At 45.4% G+C, this 23668-nt stretch overlaps 1 protein-coding gene across 3 annotated transcripts in view; it reads right to left on the reverse strand.

The window, feature by feature from the left end:
* CDK17 (cyclin dependent kinase 17) overlaps nt 1–23668 on the reverse strand; it is a 219809-nt gene that overhangs the window by 140592 nt on the left and 55549 nt on the right. The window lies entirely within an intron of this gene.

The following is a 23668-nucleotide window of genomic DNA, read 5'->3' on the forward strand; positions in this document are numbered from 1 at the left end:
CTCGCACGCGTTACAAACCGCGCTCGGTTTTGCCCGTCTACAAGGACGCGTACGGGTCGCACTTTGGAGCCTCGCAGGCGTTGCAAATCGCGTTTGGGTTTCGCCCCGTCTACAAGGACGCGTACGGGTCGCACGTTGAGCCTCGCTCGCGTTGCAAACCGCGTTTTGGTTTTGCCCCGTTGCTTGGCAAGGAGGTGCGCTGCAACAGCTGTCCCCGGTACGAGACGGCACGTTGGAGCACGTCCGCCCGGGGTTCGTTCAACCGCCCGAGTGCGGTGACGGTGACTATCCTCTTGGTCAAGAGGGGCCCAGAGACATTGTGCGGGACCGAGACCAAAAGGGTTTCGTGAGTACTCCCCGGGACACACATGTATAAGATGGCCATCTTAATCATAGGGAATTGATTGTGAATTGGGAATTGGTGAGGATTATGTATTGTTGATTGCTCGGGGAAAATCTCCGTGGTTGTGTCATTGAAATATTGTTGATGGTTGTGTCATTGAAATTGTTTGGTATCATTACCCTTGAAATATATCCTTGAACGGCAGTTGTCTCTTGGGTGAAATTCATATGGCTTGCGTGGCGAAAGCGCATATATAATACAGCTTTCTGGCGAAGTTCCTCTCACGGTCCGGGGGTCACTGAGACCAGGTATTCACCGAGGGGACCACGTAACAGGTGCCAATAATATTGTCCAGGCCATTTTAGGATTTCTGTGTGGAATAAGTTAAGATTTAGTATTTTTTTCAGCTTTGTTTGTTTTGTTCCACTGCAAACAAAAGAAACACATATGTAAATACCAAAAGTTATTTTTATTTTAACAATTTTCTGGAAGAAATGGTGCATTATTTGAAAAAAGTGCAGGGGTGCCAATATATTTGGCCACGACGGTGTACATGAATGAAAACTGGGCATGTGGTAAATTTAAACACCCATTTTGAAGATAATTAACTTCTGCCTGTCACTTCTGTCACTTCTGTAACTTCTGTCTGCCTGTCATGAAAAAGAAAATAAGGCTTACCCTTGGTCAGCCGGCTTTCACCTCGCTGGGATTTTAATCCGCCATTTTGTTTCGGCCTGCTCAAAAATTCCTTGCCTTGGAACAGGCTGCAATGGTTTCTGCACGATAAAGCACTCATCATCGCAAACCTGATCTTCATACTTATGAATCGCGGCATACATCGTTAATCGCTTGCCAAGCCAGCCTTTCCTTTTCAATACTTTTGTTGGAGTGCTTGAGTGTTTAAGCCACTTAATGAGCACTCTACGAGCTGCTTGGTAATTGTTCGTTTGCAAGCCATGGTGATACAATCGACCTTTTTTAAAAGCAAAATGAACAGGGTATTACGTACACAGTTCAATCACCTGCGCAATGTACAGTGTTAATTCACGGGTACCCGTAGGTGACATGCACCATCACTCTGCTAAAAACAACCAAAAATAAACAGTGCTCTGTGATAAGGCATGGAGGTGATGGTCATTATTAACCCTAAACCATTCAAAAATCCCCGGGAGGTCAAATAATACGGCAAGGTCAGCTTTGGTTTTATTTGCTCTTTTCTTATCAAAGCGACAGGTCTTCTTTGCTCTGTCCCACCTGTTTCTCTCCCTCCCTCCCACCTCTTTCTCTTTCTCTTTCTCTTTCTCTTTCTCTTTCTCTTTCTCTCTCTCTCTCTCTCTCTCTCTCTCTCTCTCTCTCTCTCTCTCTCTCTCTCTCTCTCTAATATAGTAGGATCCCCCATTTAATTTAACATGATTGTTCTTTCCTTCCCGATTGTTCTTGCATTAAATTAAAAGTGTAGAAAAACCAATTATAGTGATAATTACCTTGAGTATTTTTTTTAAAATGTCCGACAAGGTGGTGCATACATTGCACACTTACATTTCAGCAGTCTATAACCTAGGTTTTCATTCTGGGCCTGAATATATAAACTGTCGGATTGGTGCTTTATAGGCAGCGTGTTCCATCACAAAGTGCACCGACCTTCAGATGGACATTAATCTTGGCGTCCAATCTGCAAGCATTTGTTACCTCCACCATCGAAGATGGATGGAGGTTATGCTTTCAGCACTGTCTGTTTCTTTGTTTGTGAACAGGATATCTCAAAAAGTTGTGGACGGATTCCGACGAAATTTGGTGGAGAGGTTGGTTACGTCCAAGGACGAAATGATTCGATTTTGGTGAAGATCCGTATCCGGATCTGAGAATTTAATAAGCGATTCTTCACCATTGAGATATAGGGCAAAAAACAATATATAGCTCGATATCTCAAAAAGTTGTGGACAGATTCAGCCGAAACTTGATGGATAGGTTGGGTGTGTGACAAGGAAAAAACGATTCAATTTTGGTGAAGATCCGAATGCGGATCCTGTTCAGATAATTATTTAATTTTTAAGTGATTCTTTGTAGCGACCCATGGGTCCCCCAAGCAAGACCAGCATCAGAATCTCCTTGCTCCAGCCGGTGACGTCACCGGCGGGGATCCGCGGCGCCAGATTGGCTGGTCACGTGACCACCAAAGCGTGCCGCGCGTGCGGGTATAATCAGCTACACCTGTTGATCACATGACCACCGAAGCACGCCTCGCTTGAGAGGCGTGGCTTTCGGTTTCGGTTTCTGGTTGCGCTTTATAATGCAGCCCGATAAACGGGCTTTAGAGTGTTTCAGTGTTCCCGAGTTGGTTTTGAGAATAAATATCTTCTCGGACGAGTTTGTGCCTTGCCATCCTTTTGTCCGTATCATGCTGGAGCCCGGACTCCTTCACTGGTGACCCCGAATTTGAACACGCAACCCCGACTGCCCCCGCACGGATGCGGGGGCTGCGAATGGACACGGCGAGCACGCCCTAGCCAGGGAAGCCACCTAGGCTGGTGACGCCGGCTTCTCCCGCACGGCTTCGGGCGCAGTTTCGAACGCGGTTTTGAAATGCCAGAGTTTCGGAAACGACGACGGCCATGACTATGGGGTTCGCGCACCGCGCTCGGCTCCTCCTCTACGACCGGAGGGGCGAAGCTATTCCAAGACCCTCCGAAGGCACGGCTGCTTCGTCACCTTCGCGCGCACTGACGTTCGCGGCACGGCCGCTTCGTCACCCTCGCGCACCTACAACTACAACCGCAACTAATTCTCCGACCCTGCAACCTCGGGAGGCCCGCGAGGAACATCGGCAGCCTCCCCCGAGGACTTGCCCGGCCCCTCGGCCGCCCCCCGTCCACTGCATCCCCCGAGGCCTTGACCAGCCCCGCATCCTCGGGAGGCCCGCGAGGAACCTCGGCAGCCTCCCCCGAGGCCTTGACCAGCCCCTCGGTTGGCTCACCCGCTTTTCGCGTGCACCGCTCGAACCTTCTCGGCACTGCACCCGCGAACTGCAACCTCGGGAGGCCCGCGAGGAACCTCGGCAGCCTCCCCTGAGGACTTGCCCGGCCCCTCGGCCGCCCCCCTGTCCGACCACCTGCCACCACACCGGACCCCCCCTGCCTGCACCCACCGTCCGACCACCCACCACCACATCGGACCCCCCCCGCTCCCCCCTCCCCCGCGACTGGCCAGGGGTCGTTTCGGTCGGGTCATTCGGACCCCCCTCAGGTTGACCTCCCTGGACCAAGTCCATTCTGGGGGGGCGTGTGTAGCGACCCATGGGTCCCCCAAGCAAGACCAGCATCAGAATCTCCTTGCTCCAGCCGGTGACGTCACCGGCGGGGATCCGCGGCGCCAGATTGGCTGGTCACGTGACCACCAAAGCGTGCCGCGTGTGCGGGTATAATCAGCTGCACCTGTTGATCACGTGACCACTGAAGCACGCCTCGCTTGAGAGGCGTGGCTTTCGGTTTCGGTTTCTGGTTGTGCTTTATAATGCAGCCCGATAAACGGGCTTTAGAGTGTTTCAGTGTTCCCGAGTTGGTTTTGAGAATAAATATCTTCTCGGACGAGTTTGTGCCTTGCCATCCTTTTGTCCGTATCATGCTGGAGCCCGGACTCCTTCATCTTCACTATTGTGTGATATATAGCATGATATTTCAAAAAGTTATGGTTGACGTATGACAAAACTTGGGGGGATGAGTTGGGTAGGTGACGAGGACAAGCCGATTCGATTTTGGTTCAAGTCCAAATCCAGATCTGGCCTATCAGTGGGATACAAAATATAAACTGTTCAGGCTGACGGAGGTATACTCTTTACTGAGTGCTGTTCTAGTTAGTGGGTGTTAGCAATCGCACGGTGTCTTTCACAAAGAGTAGGCGAGCTATCACCGGCACCCTGAATTACAAAATCTCAATTCACTTTCAGTCAAATAACAGAGCTCTCCAGCCAGTTCGTGAAAGCCTTGGGCAAAATTCTCTCCACAGCAAACCCCACAACAAGGTGGGAATAATTGTGGCCATTAAAGTAGTAGTAGTAGCAGTAATAATAGTAGTAGTAGTAGTAGTAGTAGTAGTAGTAGTCATAGTAGTAGTAGTATATTCTTTGAAAGAATCGACCATATTATTATAATACAGGTGTGAAAGCAATCGAGTTGTGTTAATGAAACCAACAACAAAACAGTATTCAAGTGTCCCGCTAAAGGGTTGCTCCACCCCGACGGTCGTGTGTCTTCCACCTAAGGCCGGGGGCCAATGAAGCCCACTGTGCCCCCCTCGCCACCTCCCCCCACAAAAGGACAATTTTTCACGGGTAAAGAATGGTTCACGTAGATCAAGTGACTAATGAAAAAAAAATTCCCAGAAAAAGAACTAACTTGCCCTCTATCAAATTGAGCCGTTTCCATGGCAATTAGGGTGGTTCTTAGCTACATAGGGCAAAAAAAAAATTGAATTGTTTTACTCCTAACCTTCAATATTTTTCGTTTTGAGGTAAAACTTCTGCATGTGAAATATTTTTTGAATACATCAAATTTTAGGGGTTGCACAGTGAGCCAGTCATTGTTGCCCGATAAGCGTTGATTTCCTGCAATCGGGAACCCTCTTGCGATGTTCTGTCACAACTTTAAGCAGATACTGGGTTTGCTGTTCATCCCTTGTCAGGAGACGATTGTACTCTTCAATGAGAGCAACTGCATACACCAGAGTACAGCTGTACTGTATTCAATGAACTTAAAAACAACTTCAAAATGTGCAGTACATAGCAAGGTCATAGGTCAACTGTAATGGTCAAAATCACAAGTATAGCAGTGGAGATTAAATAATAAACTCCAAACATTTATGCGAGCCAAATATGTGAAATTACAAACTCCGTGTGCAACCCTTAAATTTAGTCCCAATGGCTTAAAATTTCACCACAAGGGTTTTTTCATACATACAAAAAACTTTAAGTGTTAGGAGAATGACTTTTCTAACTTTCATTTTGAAGAACCATCCTAATGGCAATCTATTGAAAATTGAACCATTGCACCTAGATCAGTAAATCGAGCATATCTCACTAAATCCTAAAGATAGAATAACACAACTCATACCAAAATAAAGGTTATGCATTTCCCCTTTAATGCCTAATGTTGTTATGTTAATTAGCTCATTTGCGTAATCATGAATATTCATTAAATTTAGAAATTTGACTTTAAAATTCAAAAACTGTCAACTTCAACACTTTTCCGAAATTATAGGAGAGGTTTATTCAATTAAAGCCTGATGTTGGCTAAACAGTTCTTTAGGTGGCTGGTTTAAGATATTAGGGTCTTGAGTTTGAGCCCCTGTCATGCCGTTGATTAACACAGGTGGGTTGAACCTTCTGAGGTCGGCAAAATGAGTACCAGCTTCCTGGGAAGAATGAGCTGTTCGAGTATCCTGCGTCAGAGTGGAAATCCATCCAGGATTGTGCCCACTAGCCTCGGAAACTGCTTCGGCAGCACAATCCATCTGAAGATGCAAAAAGAGTGGTTTTCTTATTCAAATCAAAATATGCAGGAATGCATTTCCAAATTCAAGACAATTACAATAATACCCAATTTGTTTATTTGTTATACGAATAAGTAGATAAATTAGCTTGAAACATAATGACTGCCACGGGCACCTTCATGTTCGATCTGTTATATTGTGTTTTATCACCCAATGTCCCAATCAAAACACTTCATTTTCTCGTGAAATACCCTCACCATAATCACCGTTGGCTTATAATGCCTTCTAAAGAACACCAACGACCTGCTGTGGAAGAATATCTACTTGTATTCATAAGGGTTCCACAGCATTCCATCTGTGCCCATCCATGGTTTTTGTAAATGTGCAGCATGTCTGGTGCAGTTCTTCCACTCTGCAACTTGATAATTTACCTTTCTGAGGTGTTGTTTCAAGCATTTCCTGCAAACTATCAAAGCTCCCATGTCAATATTGCACACTGCATTCAAGGGCTTGGCTTCACATTTTTCCCTGATCATGAACAGTCTCAAATAGTCCACTTATCCGAACCATGTTTTGCCATACACTGCACACACGACCTCCAAGCTCAGTTGTCCGGTCCTGTGGCATGTTCCAAGAATTCCCAAGTCTTGCAAGAGCTGGTACAATCCTTGGCATCTTCTCAAGAATTTTGTTGGGGTTGACTTTCCATTTCCCCTTAAATGCACTTGTTGTGTCACAATCACTGTATGTACGGAGAGCTAGAAGCACTGCACAGTTCTCTGTTGCTGCACAGTTCAACATTCCCTCATGTTGATTAACCTCTTTTGTTTCCTGTACCAGTATCAAACAAAATAGTTTATGCCTTCAAGTCTGTTGATGTAAAACAGGGTTATGAAAAATATATCACTGTCTGGACTTTTCACTTATATGTTCTTATAGCTGTGCTTCTTTGCAAACAGGCAGTAGAATATAATCCTTGTGCTGGTCTCTTCTTGTGTTGATGTTAGAACATCAACCTGTTTCCTAATTGTTGTTTTACCATCCACATATGTGAAGCTGTATCCTTTTCCTTCACAGATAAGTATGATATTTTGGCTTTGTAGTTCTGCATCAGGGACATTGCCCCAAGATTCACCCATGACTTGCAGAAGTTGCTTTTTGTTGTCGTCATTCGTCAAGAACGATTTCCAGTTAGATGGTTTCTTGGTGTTTTCGACCTGTAGCAGCAACCTTTCTTGCGCTTCCTTTCCATTGCTTTCACGCATTGAATCCTCCTTGTGCATATCTGTACTGAAAATGACGTGGGCATAGCGAGGTATCATGCTCAACAGTCTCTTGCATATGAATGAATGAATGAATGAATGAATATGCTCAACAGTTTCTTGCATGTTTGTTGGAAATTGTTTGGAACGTCTTTCATGCAGGAAAACCATGCAATTCCATACTCTATGGCGACTAGTGCTTTACCTTACTGGTCGTGTCTATTTATTTCACAAAGTATTTGAAATATTTAGATTTGTCAATCTTCGATAAGTAGCCAATAGCTGTGCCAATGCTGTATGGCCCTAGAGTTAGATGATATTTCAGTATATCCACCAGATCCATCTGTAGCTTTTGGTTCTGTGATTTGACTACCAGTTGGACTCCCCTGCTGCCTGTACTCCACACCAAGGCTTCGCTGAAGAGTCTGTACCACACCAATCTGTTCTTTGCAGTTTTGATTTTCTCTGATTTTCCCACATCTTCTGTGGTCCTCAGTTTTATTCTGTTTATTGGTTCAAATAAGTTTTCATGTGCTTCCAACCTTTCTTTGACAAATGTTTCCCTAGCTTCCTTACCTTTGGCCTTTGCAATCAAAATATCACTCTTGTTGTCCTCAGGTATACAAGCACCAGACGGAATACAATACAAAAGAGCCTTCTCATCAAGGGTGAATGGATTCATAAATCACTTAATGGCATCTTGTGTCTCACACACTACACGATCGCTCTTCTGAATTTCTGTAGGCCACAGGTCTTTATGTCTCGTGCCAGGTTTAGAGTCATCAGGTTTTGGGGGTCAAATGGGTTAGGAATGACCGGGATGGAGGTGGAGAACTGAGCAACTCCTCATCCTTAAAATATCCGATATGGTCGGCGTCTCAGATAGCCTCTCCTAATCAAACTCCTACCGCATGGCTTCTCGTGCCGACCCCTGTTTTTAACTAAATGCAGAGGCGTGAAAGGCGGGTGTCTGGCGCCTTAAAACCAGGCTTACTCCGGGTAGGTGGAACTCGTTAGCCTTGGCTGGCAGTCTGCCTAAGAGAAGGACAACTCTGATCCCAAACCCAGGTGGGTGGTACTCGTTAGCCTTGATCGGCAGTCTACCAAAAATGTGGGTAGAAGCATTGTTGTCTCGAAGCAGACTAGCTAGCCCCTCCCAGCCCTTTTTGTTCTGTGAAGAGACAACTTTCTACATTTGTCTTGTTTCAGTGTAAGGGGCTGGTTGTTCTGCTTTTGAGGATCGTCAGTTTATCATTGCATTCATGTACATTGAGCCCTGCATTTGACAGCCTGAACCCGATCACTTTCAAGGGTACAGGTTAAAAACATGCTGCAGGTCATGGCCGCCCGATAGTACAGGATCCCAAACTCAATGGTAATGCATTGAGAGGCTGATCCATTAGCGGGTGTAAAATGCCGGGTTAGCTGCACTGGACATGCATGGATGGTGGCCCTTGCATCTACTTCCGGTTGCTTTCCCGAAGCCATCAGGATGCCTTTGCTACGGCTAGGGGTTAATTTGGACTCTTGATGTCTCTCATTGTGGCCTTGTGCATGATATGTATATTGGTAAACTAATGATCCTGTCCTTTTTTCCTCTTCTTTTTTTCTTCCATTTATTACTATTACGAGGACAAAGCAATATAACGAAACTCGTTCTCAACCTGAATTTCGAGTCCCGCCACCAAGGGTACCTAATTCTACACCATTAAGTATCTGCTATAGTAATATCAGGGGGGTTCGTGGCAATTTCTCTGCCATACAATCCTTCTTGAAACGAAATTCTCTGGATTTGCTTGCCCTTTGTGAAACTAGTCTCCACACTGAGGTGTTATCTGAATCCTTTGCAGTGCCTGCCTACATCTTCCATAGGCTTGATTTCCCACCTTCACAAGGTTTGTGTATTTATGCAAAGGCTTCTTTACCACTTGGCCGTGAGGTCTCCCTTGAGGATAGGACACAAGAGTTTATGTGCTTTCTCTTAGCACTTTTGTATTCCACTGGCTACCTGTATTTTTTGTATCACTCTCCATCATCTCCCAATTGTGCTATTTTTGATGCTATTACTGATAGTATTGATATGGTGCTGTCTCAACACGCAACTGCTGATATCATGGTCTTTGGAGACTTTAATGTTCATCACAAAGAATGGTTAATCCACTCTCACAGCACAGATGCTCCAGGTGTCAGTGCATTTAACTTTGCCGTGTCGCATGACCTTAGTCAGATCATCTCAGCTCTGACTCGAATACCTGATCGAGTCACTGATAATAGGGGGATTGTACTGTAAAAATCCCCCCCCCCCCCCCCCCAACTAGGAAACTCTGATCATGCCAACATTGAAGTCCAGGTTTCTTATTCTTCACCATTAACTGTTGTTCATCTGTTCATCGAACTGTCTTCCAATATGGCAAAGCTGATTGGGATGACTTGAGTTCATTTCTTGCCGATGTTCACTGGAACCAAATTCTTTGTCGCAACCCATCTGAAGCTGCCAAGGAAGTTACTGAGTGGATCTGTATTGGTATATGGACCTCTTTATCCCTTCTCGGACCTACCAAGTGAAACCACACTCACAGCCATGGTTCACTTTGGCTTGTTCTGCTGCTATCGCCAATCGCAATCACTTTTTCAAACGGTATCATCGTGTTGACTCGAGTGAGGCGCATCATTTGTTTCGCCTTACGAGCAACCGCTGCAAACGGGTTTTCGAGAATGCTAAGCGACGATATGCAGAATCTGTTTGTGATTCTATCTCAAATACTCGGCTAGGTTCCAGAGATTTCTGTAAAATTACTAACAGCATTCTCAACCGGAATAGATTATCGATTCCTGTCCTCTTCAATGGCCCTGAAGTTCTTACTTCTCCTATTGATAAAGTTAACCTCTTCATTCAGCATTTTGCTGCAAACTCTACACTTGAAGACCATGGACATCCATTGCCTAATTGTCCTTCCCGTCCTGACATCAGGCTTTCCACTATCACAATCACACCTAGGAAGGTTGTTAAGATTATTCAAGGGCTTGATATCTCAAAATCTATTGGACCAGATATAATCCCTGTAATTGTTTAGAAGATGTGTTCCCCTGAACTATCTTCTGTTCTCTCAAAACGGTATTGTTTGTATCTGTCAAAGTCTGTGTTTCCACTTTGCTGGAAGCAGGTTTCTGTAGTTCCTGTCTACCTACCCAGGAACCTCGTCTCGTCCTAAACATGACCATGCCAGTACCACTCTCGATCAGGATCTTGAAAGTGTGATAAACTGTGGAAAAGACTGGCTTGTTACTTTCAACCAAAACAAGACCCACTTGTTGTGTGTCCTGTTCAAGATCACCTTGTTTTCCAATCTTCTCTATGGATTCTTCACCTTTGGAGGAACTTCCTGTTATCTGTCTGCTTGGATTGGATATAAGCTCAAACCTCAGCTGGGAAAAGTACATCTCTGGTATCGCTAAAAGAGCCTCCCAGCACCTTGGCTGCTTATTTCATTCGCGGCGCAACCGTTCTCAAGCTGCTATTCTCCATCTATACAAGTCCACTATGTGACATGTTATGGAGTATCATTGCCATATTTGGGCTGGTGCCCCAGCCTGTCACCTATCTCTAATTGACAGAATCCAGCGATGTGCTGCCATTCTGGTGGGACAGGAGTTGGCATAATCCCTGGAACCTCTCTCAGTCCACAGCTCTGTTGCTTTCATGAGCCTTTTCTTTCGATACTATCATGGAATGTGCTCTAAGGGTCTCTGACAGGTTGTTCCACTGCGCATATTTTCAGTCGCTCGACACGTTTGGCAGTTTTTTCCCATTCATACACTGTATCTGTCCCGAGGTGTAAGACTATGAGGTATTCTTCTGTTTTTTTTTCCCTGTACTGCATCACTCTGGAACAGTTTACCTGCATCCTGCTTTCCACTCTACCCCAACCTACCTCAATTCAAGAGGAATGTCAATAGATTCCTCCTTTCTGTCTAATATCTATACTTTCCTTTCCTTTGTGTAGGCCCCACCTTGAGTGGCCTTGTTGGCTTTGTTGTGGGCAAAATCCCATTTAAAAAAAAACAAACCAAACATATATGCTATACTTGTAGTGGGTTCCACATATTTGGATCGTTCATGTGTGGTCCTGACCCACTGCTGGTTACGCATCATAATTTTCAGTGATTCCAGATATGTTTTGGCATCTTCCATTTGTAACTTCCCGACATACTGTATGTTTTGTCTGATTGAGCTTACAAGCCTGTTGGTCTGCTTAAAGGTTTATTTAACTTTTCCAGCTGTAACATATTTCAGGAAATCACTCAACTCTGGTGGAATATCATCTGTGTTGTCATTATGGTCTGCATTTGGGGGCCACTGGAGATGACCAGACTTCTCATAAGCATTAATAATAACATGTCATAAAGTTCTTGCAACTTCGACTACATCATCTTCAGTGCCGAGTAGAAATGCCCACTGCAGTGCCGTTTCCAACTTCATATCTTAGCTGTAAACCAAGTGTGAGGTAAACTTTCTCATGATATTTAGGGGGAAAAGGGCTATCTTCTCTCCATAGGTGTTCTCCAATTTTGCTTTCAACTTCTCACTTCGATACGTGGTGTTGGGAAAGGATGCGTTTTCTTTGTGCACAACTTTTATGTCATTGAGTTTAACAATCTTTCTGTCACGCAAAACTTCCCTCCAAAATAATTTCGCACACCTGGCTGAATGCACACTCGTGTGCTTTCTCTAGTTCTTCTTAATGTGACTTTGATTTACTGTCTACTCTTCTCCAGTGCTGTGGGTCTTGTATATTTTTTCCGACAGCTTGCTTGTCAACAGCTTTTCATCGTTTTTCTTTTCTGCACATTCAAGAACTGTTCTCACATCCATCTGTCATGAATTTTGATGTTGACTCTGTTGTCCAAGATCCCGACCTTTTTATCGCAATACATATTTCACTGAATTATTTATTACAAAATATGCAGTCTTTTGCAAACAACACAGTTTTAGTGTCACTTGATCACCTCCAGCCTAAGCGTGATTCATTTGAGCATCCTGCTCTAGGTTCAGTCCCGTGCAGTCGCTCAAGATTCTTTGTGAAGCGTCAATTTAACAGTCCCGATGATATCCATGTTCATCGCTAAATTTGTCTGTATCAGCTCACAAAACAAACTCCATTCAAGTCTTAGAACCAACTGGTTCTGACAGTCTCTAAAGACGTATGTCATGGATATTACATAATCTCTCGGCCAGATCTTGTACATCAGATGACATAGTAAATGTTTCACATTTTAGCATCTCATAATCCACGCAACATAATCGACTGCTTCCTAGAGGTGGAACCGCTGGTCCCTTCTCTGTTCCATTTTCTAGCTTTCCTCCTCTGTTCTTGCTACATTATGTTATCACTATTGTACACTTGCAGGAAAAATAAAACAAACATATGAAAAACACTTGCTCTTGGAAGTTTCTAATCCTGGTTACATTTTGCAATATAGGTTATGATGTGTAACGTACAGCTTCCGATGTCCGAAAATTATTTATTTTATGATATTTCTTGCTTTTCCAGATCCACAGTCACAAACCTGAGGAAAAAAAAATGAAAATCAGGATATAAATTTCATGTAGAAGTGATGATAGCCTCTAAAGAAGAGGACAGCTTTTTGAGGGCCATCGTGGTGGCCGTCGGGTTCGTTTTTATTAATTGGCCCTACTTATTCATATTCCAGAGTAACAAATTCGGTATCACTGTTATTGTCTTGAACTTGGAAATGCATTAGTGCAGATTTTGATTTGAATAAACCTCACCTATAAAAAAAAAAACCACCTTTAGAGGCCATTTTTCCCCACAAAGCGGGGGTTGGCCTTTTTCGGGCACCGTGGTTGTTGTTTTTTTTTTGTTGGTCCCCTTTTTGAAGCAATGTTTTATGGCCGGATGCCGTCCCTGCCACCAACCCTGTTTGTCGCCTTTTACGACACACAGGGAATTACCAGTGAACTGGTACTCAAATATCTCTCCTATATATATATATCTCTCCTCTCCTATAATATCTGAAAAGTGTTGAAGTTTACGGGTTTTTTTATATTAAGACAAATTTCTAAATTTATTGAATATTCATGATTATGCAAATGAGCTAATTATCATAACAACATGAGGTATTAAAGTGGAAATGCATAACCTCTACTTTGGTAGAAGTTGTGTAATTCTATCTTTAAGATTTAGTGAGATATGCTCGATTTACTGATCTCGGTGCAATGGTTAATTTTCGATAGATTGCCATGGAAACGGCTGAATTTGATAGAGTGCAAATGAGTTATTTTTCTAGTAACATTTTTTTTTTCATTCAGTTGATCCTAGCGAACAATTTGGTACCCATGAAAAATTGTCCTGGGGGCGGATGCATGGTGGGCTCCACTGAACCCTGGCCTACCTTTCCACTTATGCTGTAATTGTTCACTCGTGTTCCAGCTCTTCCACGAGCCTCGATTTTGTATACAAAAAAAAACAACTATGCATCCCACATTAAGCTAAAATATATATATATATACATATATACATATATACATATATACATATTGTAACGAATTTGAGAATAACGGTTTTGGAGAAGTGTAACAATTTTGGAGAAAGTGTAACGAATGTGAAAAGTATGGTTTTGTTGTGTGTAACACCCTCGTAATGTAAATAATGGTCGCAGCCGTCCTCCTAGTTAATTCCATGAAACTTACACACAGGCCACGATATATCTTTTTAAATAGTTTATTTCCTTATTCTATGTAGGCTAAATATGTGTTTCCCACTAGATTGACTCTGCATTGTATCAAACGAAATAAGCGTAGGCCCCTTTCAATTTCCCCAATCATCTCCGCTCTCCCAAAGTTCCTTTCAAAAGCGGTGCGAGTGGTGTTCAATCCCACAAGCCGCCATTGCCCATGTGCTCATCTCGGAGAAGAGGGGGGTAGGAGCCGCCAACTCACAGGCGTGGCACGTCGTCATGATCAAAAGAGGAATCGGACAGCCCTAACAGCCAACCAGCACCGCGGTTAGCGACCCGGTAGGCGTGCCCTCGCAGCCGGCGGCTTGATTCCGCCCGGAGTAATAAAAGCGACTGGAAGGGACTGCTTCAGCAGATGACATGAGAGAGGACATGAGAGATGAGCTGTGAGCTGTGAGCTGTGAGATGAGAGACGCTCCAAACCAAAAAGGAGAGATACTTGGAGAGGAAACAAGCTTTGAAGAGACGCGCTGAGAGGAGGGAGACGGCTCCACCAGAAGGAGAGGAGCAGGTGTGACCGAGCCAGCGCGTGACGTCTACAGCATCAGCAGCGTCGACGCGACCGAGGGTTTTCCCACCAAAAACGCGAAGAATTGAGAGCTGCTACCTCCAGCCCTGCCGGTTGCAGGGACCTGACCCTGCCTCCCTCTCCAGCAACCCACCTCCGCCAATCCTGCCTGCAATTTCCCCCGTGTAAGTGTGAACGTCGTCTGTCTTGAATGTTGTCCTGGGGTTAAGTAAATTGAATAGTATAAGTTAACGATTCACTGTGTGACTGCTTCTTCCATCCATTGCTTGTAAATAATTTTGGTCGCTCCTTCTTTTTGCTTGTGTGTGTATAATAAATCTGTTCTTCCTCCGTACTCTGTCTTCTTCTCTTTTCCTTCTCTTTCGGTCGCTTTAGAGGTTTCCCGATTGAATATCTGTGGTGCGATCTGGTCAACGTTGGGGGAGTCGGGCCAATTGGGGATCCTGTAACGGTCGCGGTTGGACCATCCGCTCGGCCCATCATAACATCTAAACCGCGATCCGTAACAATTGGTTGTCAGGAGTTGGATTCGAACCTGGGACTAAATTTATTTAGCCCAAATTTTGGACACCAATTGTGTTATTACAGTAACAATTGGTGTCTGGGAGTGGGATTCGAGGCCCGAACCAAATTTTTAAAAGGTGTCGAAAAAAAAATTTTGGTCAAAATTACGAGCTGCCGAAATTTTGTTTAATAAAACCTGAATTTTGAGATCGCGCCATGGACAATCAAGGCGATCGGATGTCGGTGGGGGAGATAGACGGGTTAGGGGTAACCCAGGACTTAGGGGAAGAAAGGGAGGAGGAGAGCAATGAGGAGGCGGTTGAGGGGGTATCAGGCGCACAAAATGGCGCTCTCGCGCACGTGGTTGAGGGGGCCACGGCCGCGGAACCAATGAGCGCGGTCCAAATGCAAGCCTTCATGGCCCAATTCATGGTGGAAATGCAGAAAAAAAACGACAGTATGGAACAAATGGAAGACAGAAGGAGAGCTGATAGTGAGAAAATGGAAAGCAGAATGATAGGGGAAATGAGGGACGAAGCGAGGGGTACCGGTGAGGGATTAGACAAGAAATTTGAAGGATTAGACAAGAAATTTGAGGGGTTAGACAACGGGATAAAAGAGGTGAAAAATGGGTTAATGGGGTTAGAAAATAGGATGGAGGACAAATTGCGGGAAATAGGGGAACAATCTGCCAGAGAAATCAAACGAATGGGGAACCAGATAGAGGAGGTGCAAATCGGGTTAGAAAGTAAACTGGATGCTCAGAGGGATGAATTGGGACAGATGAGGGTGGCATCTACAAAAGAGATGGAGGAGATACGACGAGGTGTAAGTGAGGAGGTCTCGGGGCTACGCGAGGAGGTAAAGCGAGGTGAGAAGTGTATGGAGAAAGAGGTGAGAAATAATACGGCTAGGTTACAGGGGGGCATAGAGGGTCTGACAGAGGAGGTGGAACATCTGACGGAGGGACAAACGGAGTTAGTGGAGCAGGTTCAAAGGAACACTGCAGTACTCGGGGGTTTAAAAGCGACACAAAAGGACATTAAAAACGAATTAATAGCAACACAAAAGGAATGTCAGATGGTACATGAGGGGTTGACGAAGAAGTTGGACGAGGTGACAGAGATAATAGAGATAATGGAGACAAAGGACCGGCAGGTGAGGATGCACATAGAGACGGTCACGGTAGCCTTAGAGGACGAACTTGAGGAGACGCACCGGGAAATAAGAGAGGTGAAGAAAAAATTAGAGGAAGTGGAAGACGAGGTGAGTGAAATTAAGAAGGGACGGACAGAAACTAAGAGGGAGATAAAGGAGGAAGTAATGGAATATGTACAAGGTCGGTGCTCAACTCATAATGTGATGCTCACTAACCAAATAAAAAGTTTGCAGGTGGCAAAAGAGGTGCGGAGACGAGGTGCCAAGGTGAGTGGCGAAATATTCGGCAATGCATATGATGTGAGGAAAGCTTCAGTCGGCTTGGGGATTGGTTTGGATCCGGGTGTTCGTGAGAGGCCGTTGGTGAAGTGTGCGACAGGTCTGGTGTGCGAAAAAAGAGGTGTGCGAGAATGTCCGACCATGGGGTGTGTGAGGAAAAAGTGCACGCCGACCAGTGAGTGTGCTGTCGAGAGTGAGTCGGTCGTAGCGCGTGTGCGAGGGAGCACATGGAAGCGCGGTGTGGTAAGTGTAACGGAGGAAGTAACGAAAGAGTGTGCGCAAGAGGATGCGCGAGAAAGGTGTGTAACGGACAGGTGCATGGGGAAAGAGTGCGCTGTCAAGAGTGAAGGAGAATGCACGCCTGTGGTGAGTGTTACAGAAGATGTAACGGGGCCGGGGAGGGGCCATATAAAACCCTGCCCCGAGCCCCCGCGTCGAGAGAGCGAGAGAGAATCAGTCAGAGAGTCGCCCCGTGTCAGACCGGTGAGAAGCAGAACGAGTGAGTCTCTCCGTCCGAGCTGTTGTCCCACCACGAGTGGATTGAATTGCTTGTTATAGCCTCTCTGTACACGAATTCCCCATGCCCTGTACCCTGCGCTCTGCGGCTGTATTAATCGCGCTTGTGGAGACGATCCATTCCGGAGCCACCTACGCCGACAACCCTCCTACTTGGGCTCCCTGCACACGTGCCGTGAACACCAGAGGCCCACGCCCGGCGAGCTGTCCGGGAGCGACCGACGGCAAGGCGCGTTTGGCGAGCGAACTTGCTCTTCCTCCTTTTCCCCACGTGAGTGAGTGGGCCCTTTGTCTGGATTTGTTAAAACTGCTTAAGCCTGCTCTGTGTCTCTTCGCCTTGTACATTGTAAATAAACCCGTTTTTCCTTCCATTTGATCGTCCCCCTCAGTTCCATCTATTGGCCTAGCATAGCACGAATAGAACCGCTCGAATCGGGATCAATAAAAGTAACGGCACGAGTCACGTGATACGCAAACCGCTCAGCAAACTCGATTAGCGTGGCTTGTGCGAGGTCCGGTCCCCGTTTTCGTGTCAGCGTGGGTACAAAAGGTACGTGTGGAGTCGACCCGATACCCTTTTCCACGCTCGCTGCGGGAGTGGCAACTCGGCCTCGTGGACACGAAGACCCGAGGGGGGAAAAGGGGTTAAACCCCCCCCCCCCCTCTGTACGTCGACGGGCTTCGGGAGATCCGCAACAATATATATATAATATATATACATATATGTAGATATATACAGTCACGTGAAAAAGTAAGTACACCCCATGTAAAGTTTTGACTTTTTCAACATATTTCAACATACAGCTATTTGATCTTCATTTCAACAATATTGATAGATAAAGGTGATATAATATAACAAATATCATGAAACATTCACATTTTGTAGTCCATTGTATAATTTAAATAAACATAAATGCAAATTTCACATGTGGAAAAAGTAAGTACACCCTTGGCTATAATAGGTGGTATTGCCCCCTTTGGCAGAAACAACCTCAAGTAGGCGTTTCATATAACTGTCTACCAGTCTCTGACATCGACTGGGAGAAATTTTTGCCCACTCCTCCATGCAGAATTCTTTCAGCTGTGCGATGTTTGAGGGGTTTCTTGCATGCACAGCTCGTTTCAAATCCCCCCACAACATCTCGATGGGATTTAGATCCGGGCTTTGACTTGGCCATTCTAGAACCCTCCATTTCTTTCTTTTCAGCCATTCCTTGGTGGATTTACTGTTATGTTTAGGGTCACTGTCATGTTGCAAGGTCCACCTTCTGGTACTGTGGCCAAATAGCTCTACCTTTGACTCATCTGTCCAGAGCACATTGTTCCAGAAGTGCTGGTCTTTGCCTAGGTGTTCATTGGCAAACTTTAGTCTTGCCCTGATGTTATTTCTGGACAGCAAAGGTTTCCTCCTGGCACACCTCCCATGTAGATCAATTTTGTGCAGCCTCTTTCTAATGGTAGACTCGTGTACTTTGACATCAGCAGTGGCAAGAGCTACCTGTAGGTCCTGTGATGACATTCTGGGGTTCTTAGAGACTTCTTTCAGCATCTTGCGGTCTGCTCTCGGGCTGAACTTGCTGGGGCGGCCTGGCCTGAACAAGTTGACAGTTGTTTGGAATCTTATCCACCTGCAGATGATCTTCCGGGCATTCGAATGATTGATTTCAATTTGTTTGGAGATCTTTTTAAATCCCTTCCCAAACTTGTAGGCATCTATAACCTTCTTTCTGAACGCCTCACAGAGCTCTTTTGATCTAGGCATGGTGACGCCGCACACTTCAACAACAAAGAGCAAACCAAACTAAATGTCTGAGGTTTAAATAAGACAGGTTCCTCCAAGATCCTCTCTAACGATGTTCTAATCATTTGCACCTGAGCTGGTGCACCTGATTCTAATTTTAAGTGTTTGAAGTAGTGATAAATGTAGGGGTGTACTTACTTTTTCCACATGTGAAATTTGCATTTATGTTTATTTAAATTATACAATGGACTACAAAATGTAAATGTTTCATGATATCTGTTATATTATATCACCTTTATCTATCAATATTGTTGAAATGAAGATCAAATAGCTGTATGTTGAAATATGTTGAAAAAGTCAAAACTTTACATGGGGTGTACTTATTTTTTCATGTGACTGTACTGTTGTGGTTTTTAAAATAAAGACAACCCCCCTTTTAGTTAGTTGCACCACAACATGTAGCCTCGCTTTAGTTCAGTTATTTCTTATTAAATGTTAAGTATAGTCTCCTTCCCTGTGTTAGTATGCGTTGAGACAGATACGTAAGGGTAGGCCCCAGTGGGCCTGGAATGCCATGTGCTAGGACCAGGACAAGTCGAGGAGGCCCGAGGGAGGAGCCAGAGGGAGTGGCTGGCAAGCAGCAAACAGCCAATAGAGCTAAGGGGGAGTGGCCAGCAACGGCGGCCAATAAGGACTATGGGGAGTAAGTGATGGGGGGGAGATCACGACACGTGACCCCCGGTGGCCAGTGGAGGCCTTTGGAACATTCTAGTGGGGGCTCCGGGGGGATATAAGCCCCGCCCCGGACCCCCAAGCTGTCTCTCTCTAAGGTCGAAGTCTGAGCAAGGAGCTCTCAGCGCTCTCTCTGCCCCCGGACTCAAGAAGCTCTCAACGCTCTCTCTGTAGTCAGCGTTCTGCCCCTGCTCTCTTCTGCCTTGTTCTCCCTGGCTGCCTCTTTTGTTTGCCCTCGCTTTCTCAAGATAAACGCTCTCGCAGGACGATCCCTCTCATGGCCCTGTGCTCTAACGATCTCCTGCCTGGACGCCCTGCACGTGCGCTTCGCCGCGCCGACTTCGGGACGCGCTGTGGAGATTCCCGTGCGTGCACGACTGAGGCCGACGTCCCTGCTACGAACATCACCAAGGGGAACGCCCAACGAGCCGTCTGGGGCGAACTGCACGGAGCGGCTGCGCTTTGAGCGCATCCTCTTCTTCATCCCTTTCCCCACGTGAGTCAGAGGGCCCTTGTCTGGGTAATTTAAGTTAAGAACGATTAAGTTTCTACCCTGTGTCTCTTCTCTCTGGTCATTGTACAAATTGTAATAAACCTGTGTTTTGCTTCCACTTGGCCGTTCACGTCTTTTCCCAATTGGCCTCGCATTGCACGAGATAAAACCGCTCGATCGGGTTAGTAATAATTAACGGCACGAGTCACGTGACACGCAAACCGCTCGGGCGTATAAACCCAGCGTGACTCGTGTGAGGTTCAGCCCCCGTCCTCGCAGCGGCGTGTGTATCGAAGGTACTCGGGTATTTGACCAGAAACCCTTCCACATGCTCACTGCGGGGTTGGCGGCTGGAATTGCTCAGCAATCCGCCCCCCACAAGTGTAAAGTGGGAAGCGGCCTCGTGGACTCGAAGCTCGAGGGGGAGAAGGGTTTAACCCCCCCTTAGTACGTCGACGGGCTCGAGATCCGCAACAATATATATATATATTACTCATGCCGAATATACTTCCTGCTGCACAGAAGAGCAAAATTCCACACTCAATGCAATTAGTCATGAATGTGTCATGCATAACGTATGATTATATAATTAGTGGGTGTCATTTTTGCATCATGATGCAACTAATCGCCACCCTTTCAATAGCTTTATACCATCCGTACAGTAATACGAATGCTCCGCGATGCGATACAGGTTGCAGCAAGGACGAGGTGTGAGCGTCCATCCCAAGGTGTCATTTATAAACCAACCAAGAAAAGTGTAATGACACCTTCATAGACAAAAGCAGATAGGGTGGGAAAACCTCTCTTTCTTAATGTCTATAGTGACCTAGTTGTGGGTTTTCATCAACATGTTAGTTCTCCTGGGATTACTTACAGACATTCCCACAAGCCAAAAGCACAAATGTTTCGCACCGATGCCATCATTCACATTTGAAGCCACAACCTCTGGGATGTCAATGGAATGTCTTTTCCAAAAGCCACCATGCCCACTAAGATACAAATATAACTGCAGAATGTGTTTTAAAAAATGTATGGCCTCAATTCTGACATTGTATCATAATTCTAGCTTTTTATTATTGCAATTAATGCCCACTCTCATGTAACATCTGGGGAGACAGGAGAGCCTCGGGTGGGTTTGAGGAGGTAGGGGTGATGGATGGGGGAGAGAGTTGGGAATGTCATTATTCAGTGAAAGAACAAACACCAAACAACTACCAAATATGCCCCAGATAAAACAGGTTAAGATTATGAGAAAATTAAGGAATAAGAAACAGTTTATAACATGGAATTATAAATATATATTAAATGAAAGGTCGTTTGACGTCTGGGTCAAATTCCATTTCCTATTCCCTCTCTCGTTATCATGCGCATCGTCAACAAACTTTGCTGGAATACTAAATGATGTCTTAAAATTTTACTTTAAGGACATCTAAATTCACCATCAAATCGTAAATTTTTCCCCTTGGCACAGTCAAAAGCAGACTTTTCTCGGAGAGCTTGCCATGCTGTATGGCATGGCAGCATTCAGGCTGAGCTTGAAGCCCAACCGTCACAGGATTGTAGTGTTTGTTTGGTGGTGGTAGTGGTGGTGATTATTGGCGCTGAGGAAGCGCCTTTAGCGATTGACTTCCAGCCAGTGTAACGCTAATTCCTGTCACAGGAATTCTGAGATCATATAAGTGGGCGTGGCAGTTCCTGATTGGTTCGTGTTGGGGAACGCCTTCTCGCTGCCGACGTGACGTAAATTCGCGCACGCGCACTGGTGATTGGCGCTGAGGAAGCGCCTCTAGCGAATGACTTCCAGCCAGTGTAACGCTAATTCCTGTCACAGGAATTCTGAGATCATATAAGTGGGCGTGGCAGTTCCCGATTGGTTCGTGTTGGGGAACGCCTTCTCGCTGCCGACGTGACGTAAATTCGCGCACGCGCACTGGTGAAGCTTACTCGATCCCATATTACATGTACTTTCATTGGATACAAATTATACTTCCTCCTAGAAATTCCATGCCCGAACCTCAGCGCAATCCAAGAGGATTCACTTGTTGTTGTTGTTTCCATCACATCATCCATCCTTGAGGGGTATATCTGCAAGTTTTGAATAAAGACTGGAAGGATTTTCACTTTTCAGCCATTCAATTCCCATATGTTTTAATAGAATGGGATGAAAGCTTCATATTCAGTTTTATTATGAACTAGCAAAGGTGTCCAGCATAGCAGGGCAACAAAGTCGCTTCACTGACGGGAATGGCGAGAGGGGGACGGGGGAGAGCAGGTGGGGGGTGGAGGGAGAATACCATATTTTCACCAAAAGGTTCGATTCGACGTTGGCTTTTTATAGGTATATTTTTAATCGGTATATTAATACAACTATTAACTATAAACTATATTAACTATAATAATTTATATCTATATTAATTAATAATATAAAGAAAGTAGCTCACACAAAAATGTGAAACAATGCGATCTCGTGTAATAAAAAAAACTGCTTACGTAAAAGAAAGGAGCGATGTCTACCGTATTGCCATGGCTTGCCTTTCCCCTTCCCTTTCCCTCCTTCATCCCACCCCACTGGCTCCCCCCCCCCCCCCGGACTTCCAACCCACCCCTTCCCGTGCAAACAAACAAACATCGTAGCATGTAGAACACACTCCTGTTAATTATCTTCAAAACAGGGGTGTTTACATTGACCCCAACATACAGTTAACATTCATGCACTCTCTTGGAGTTCCATTGGTATGCATGCAAAGTTTTGGGCTGCTTGGCTTTGCAGTTTTGGAGTTGTGGAGGAGACACACTAACACACTGACACACTGACACACTCACTCACACACACACACACACACACACAAACACACACACACACACACACAAACAAACAAACACAAAAAAACACACACACACACACTACCGTTTTATTATTATAGACTAGTTGCCGGACAATGCAGAGTCGCTTCGCTGACAGACATATCAAGAGATGAGGGGGGAGAGACAGGAGGGGAGGGGGAGAGAGAAAGAGGATGGGGGGAAGATGGATAAGGGGAGGAGGGAAGGGGAGGATGGGGGAGGAGGGAAGGGGAGGATGGGTAGCGGAGAGAAAATGGATGGCAACATGGGCAAAGGGGGAAGCAACGTGAAGATAGGGGAAGGAAAGGAAGCGCGAGGGGAGGGGAAGGGTAGACAGTTTGAGGGGAGGGGAAAGCATGAGTGGAGGAGAAGAGAAGGTAGCATGAGTGGAGAAGAAGGAAAGGCTGCATTAATTATAAATATATAAATGTCTCAGGGCATCTCCAGACATCCCGTTCAAACAGGACGGCAAACTACCCATCGTTTTCAAACAGCACGTAGCATTTTAAAAGTGTTTATAATATGAGCTTCCCTTAATGTATGAGACTCGACCTGTAGCTACCACCAAGGCTCCCACCCCTTCCCCTCCTTCATCCCACCCCACTGGCTCCCCCCCCCCCCCCCCGGACTTCCAACCCACCCCTTCCCGTGCAAACAAACAAACGTCGAAGAATATCACTCAAAGTTGAGCAACAAGGTCATTACAAATATTGAAGCAAAACTACAGCAAATGGAAAGGTGAGAGAATGGTGAAACCGCAGTGTACCATTATCAAGCAGATTGTAGAGAGCTTGCTAAGCCACTTAAGCATTCAAGCAAGCACTCCAACTAAATGGTTGATAAGGAACAGGTGATAAGGAAACTGGCTTGGCAAGCGATAGAAAGAAAGCCAATTGCTTTTGGTTGAAATGGCCAAAAATGTTCGGCAGATCTGACCTGCCAATCCCCACTTCTTTAATACTTTGAAATATATGCAATCTGGGCCTGTCATATGGAGGGAATTCTAAAAACAGATGGTTCAAAT

Source organism: Myxine glutinosa, chromosome 11 (assembly GCF_964187855.1).
Source record: "Myxine glutinosa chromosome 11, kmMyxGlut1.1, whole genome shotgun sequence".
Classification (NCBI taxonomy): domain Eukaryota; kingdom Metazoa; phylum Chordata; class Myxini; order Myxiniformes; family Myxinidae; genus Myxine; species Myxine glutinosa.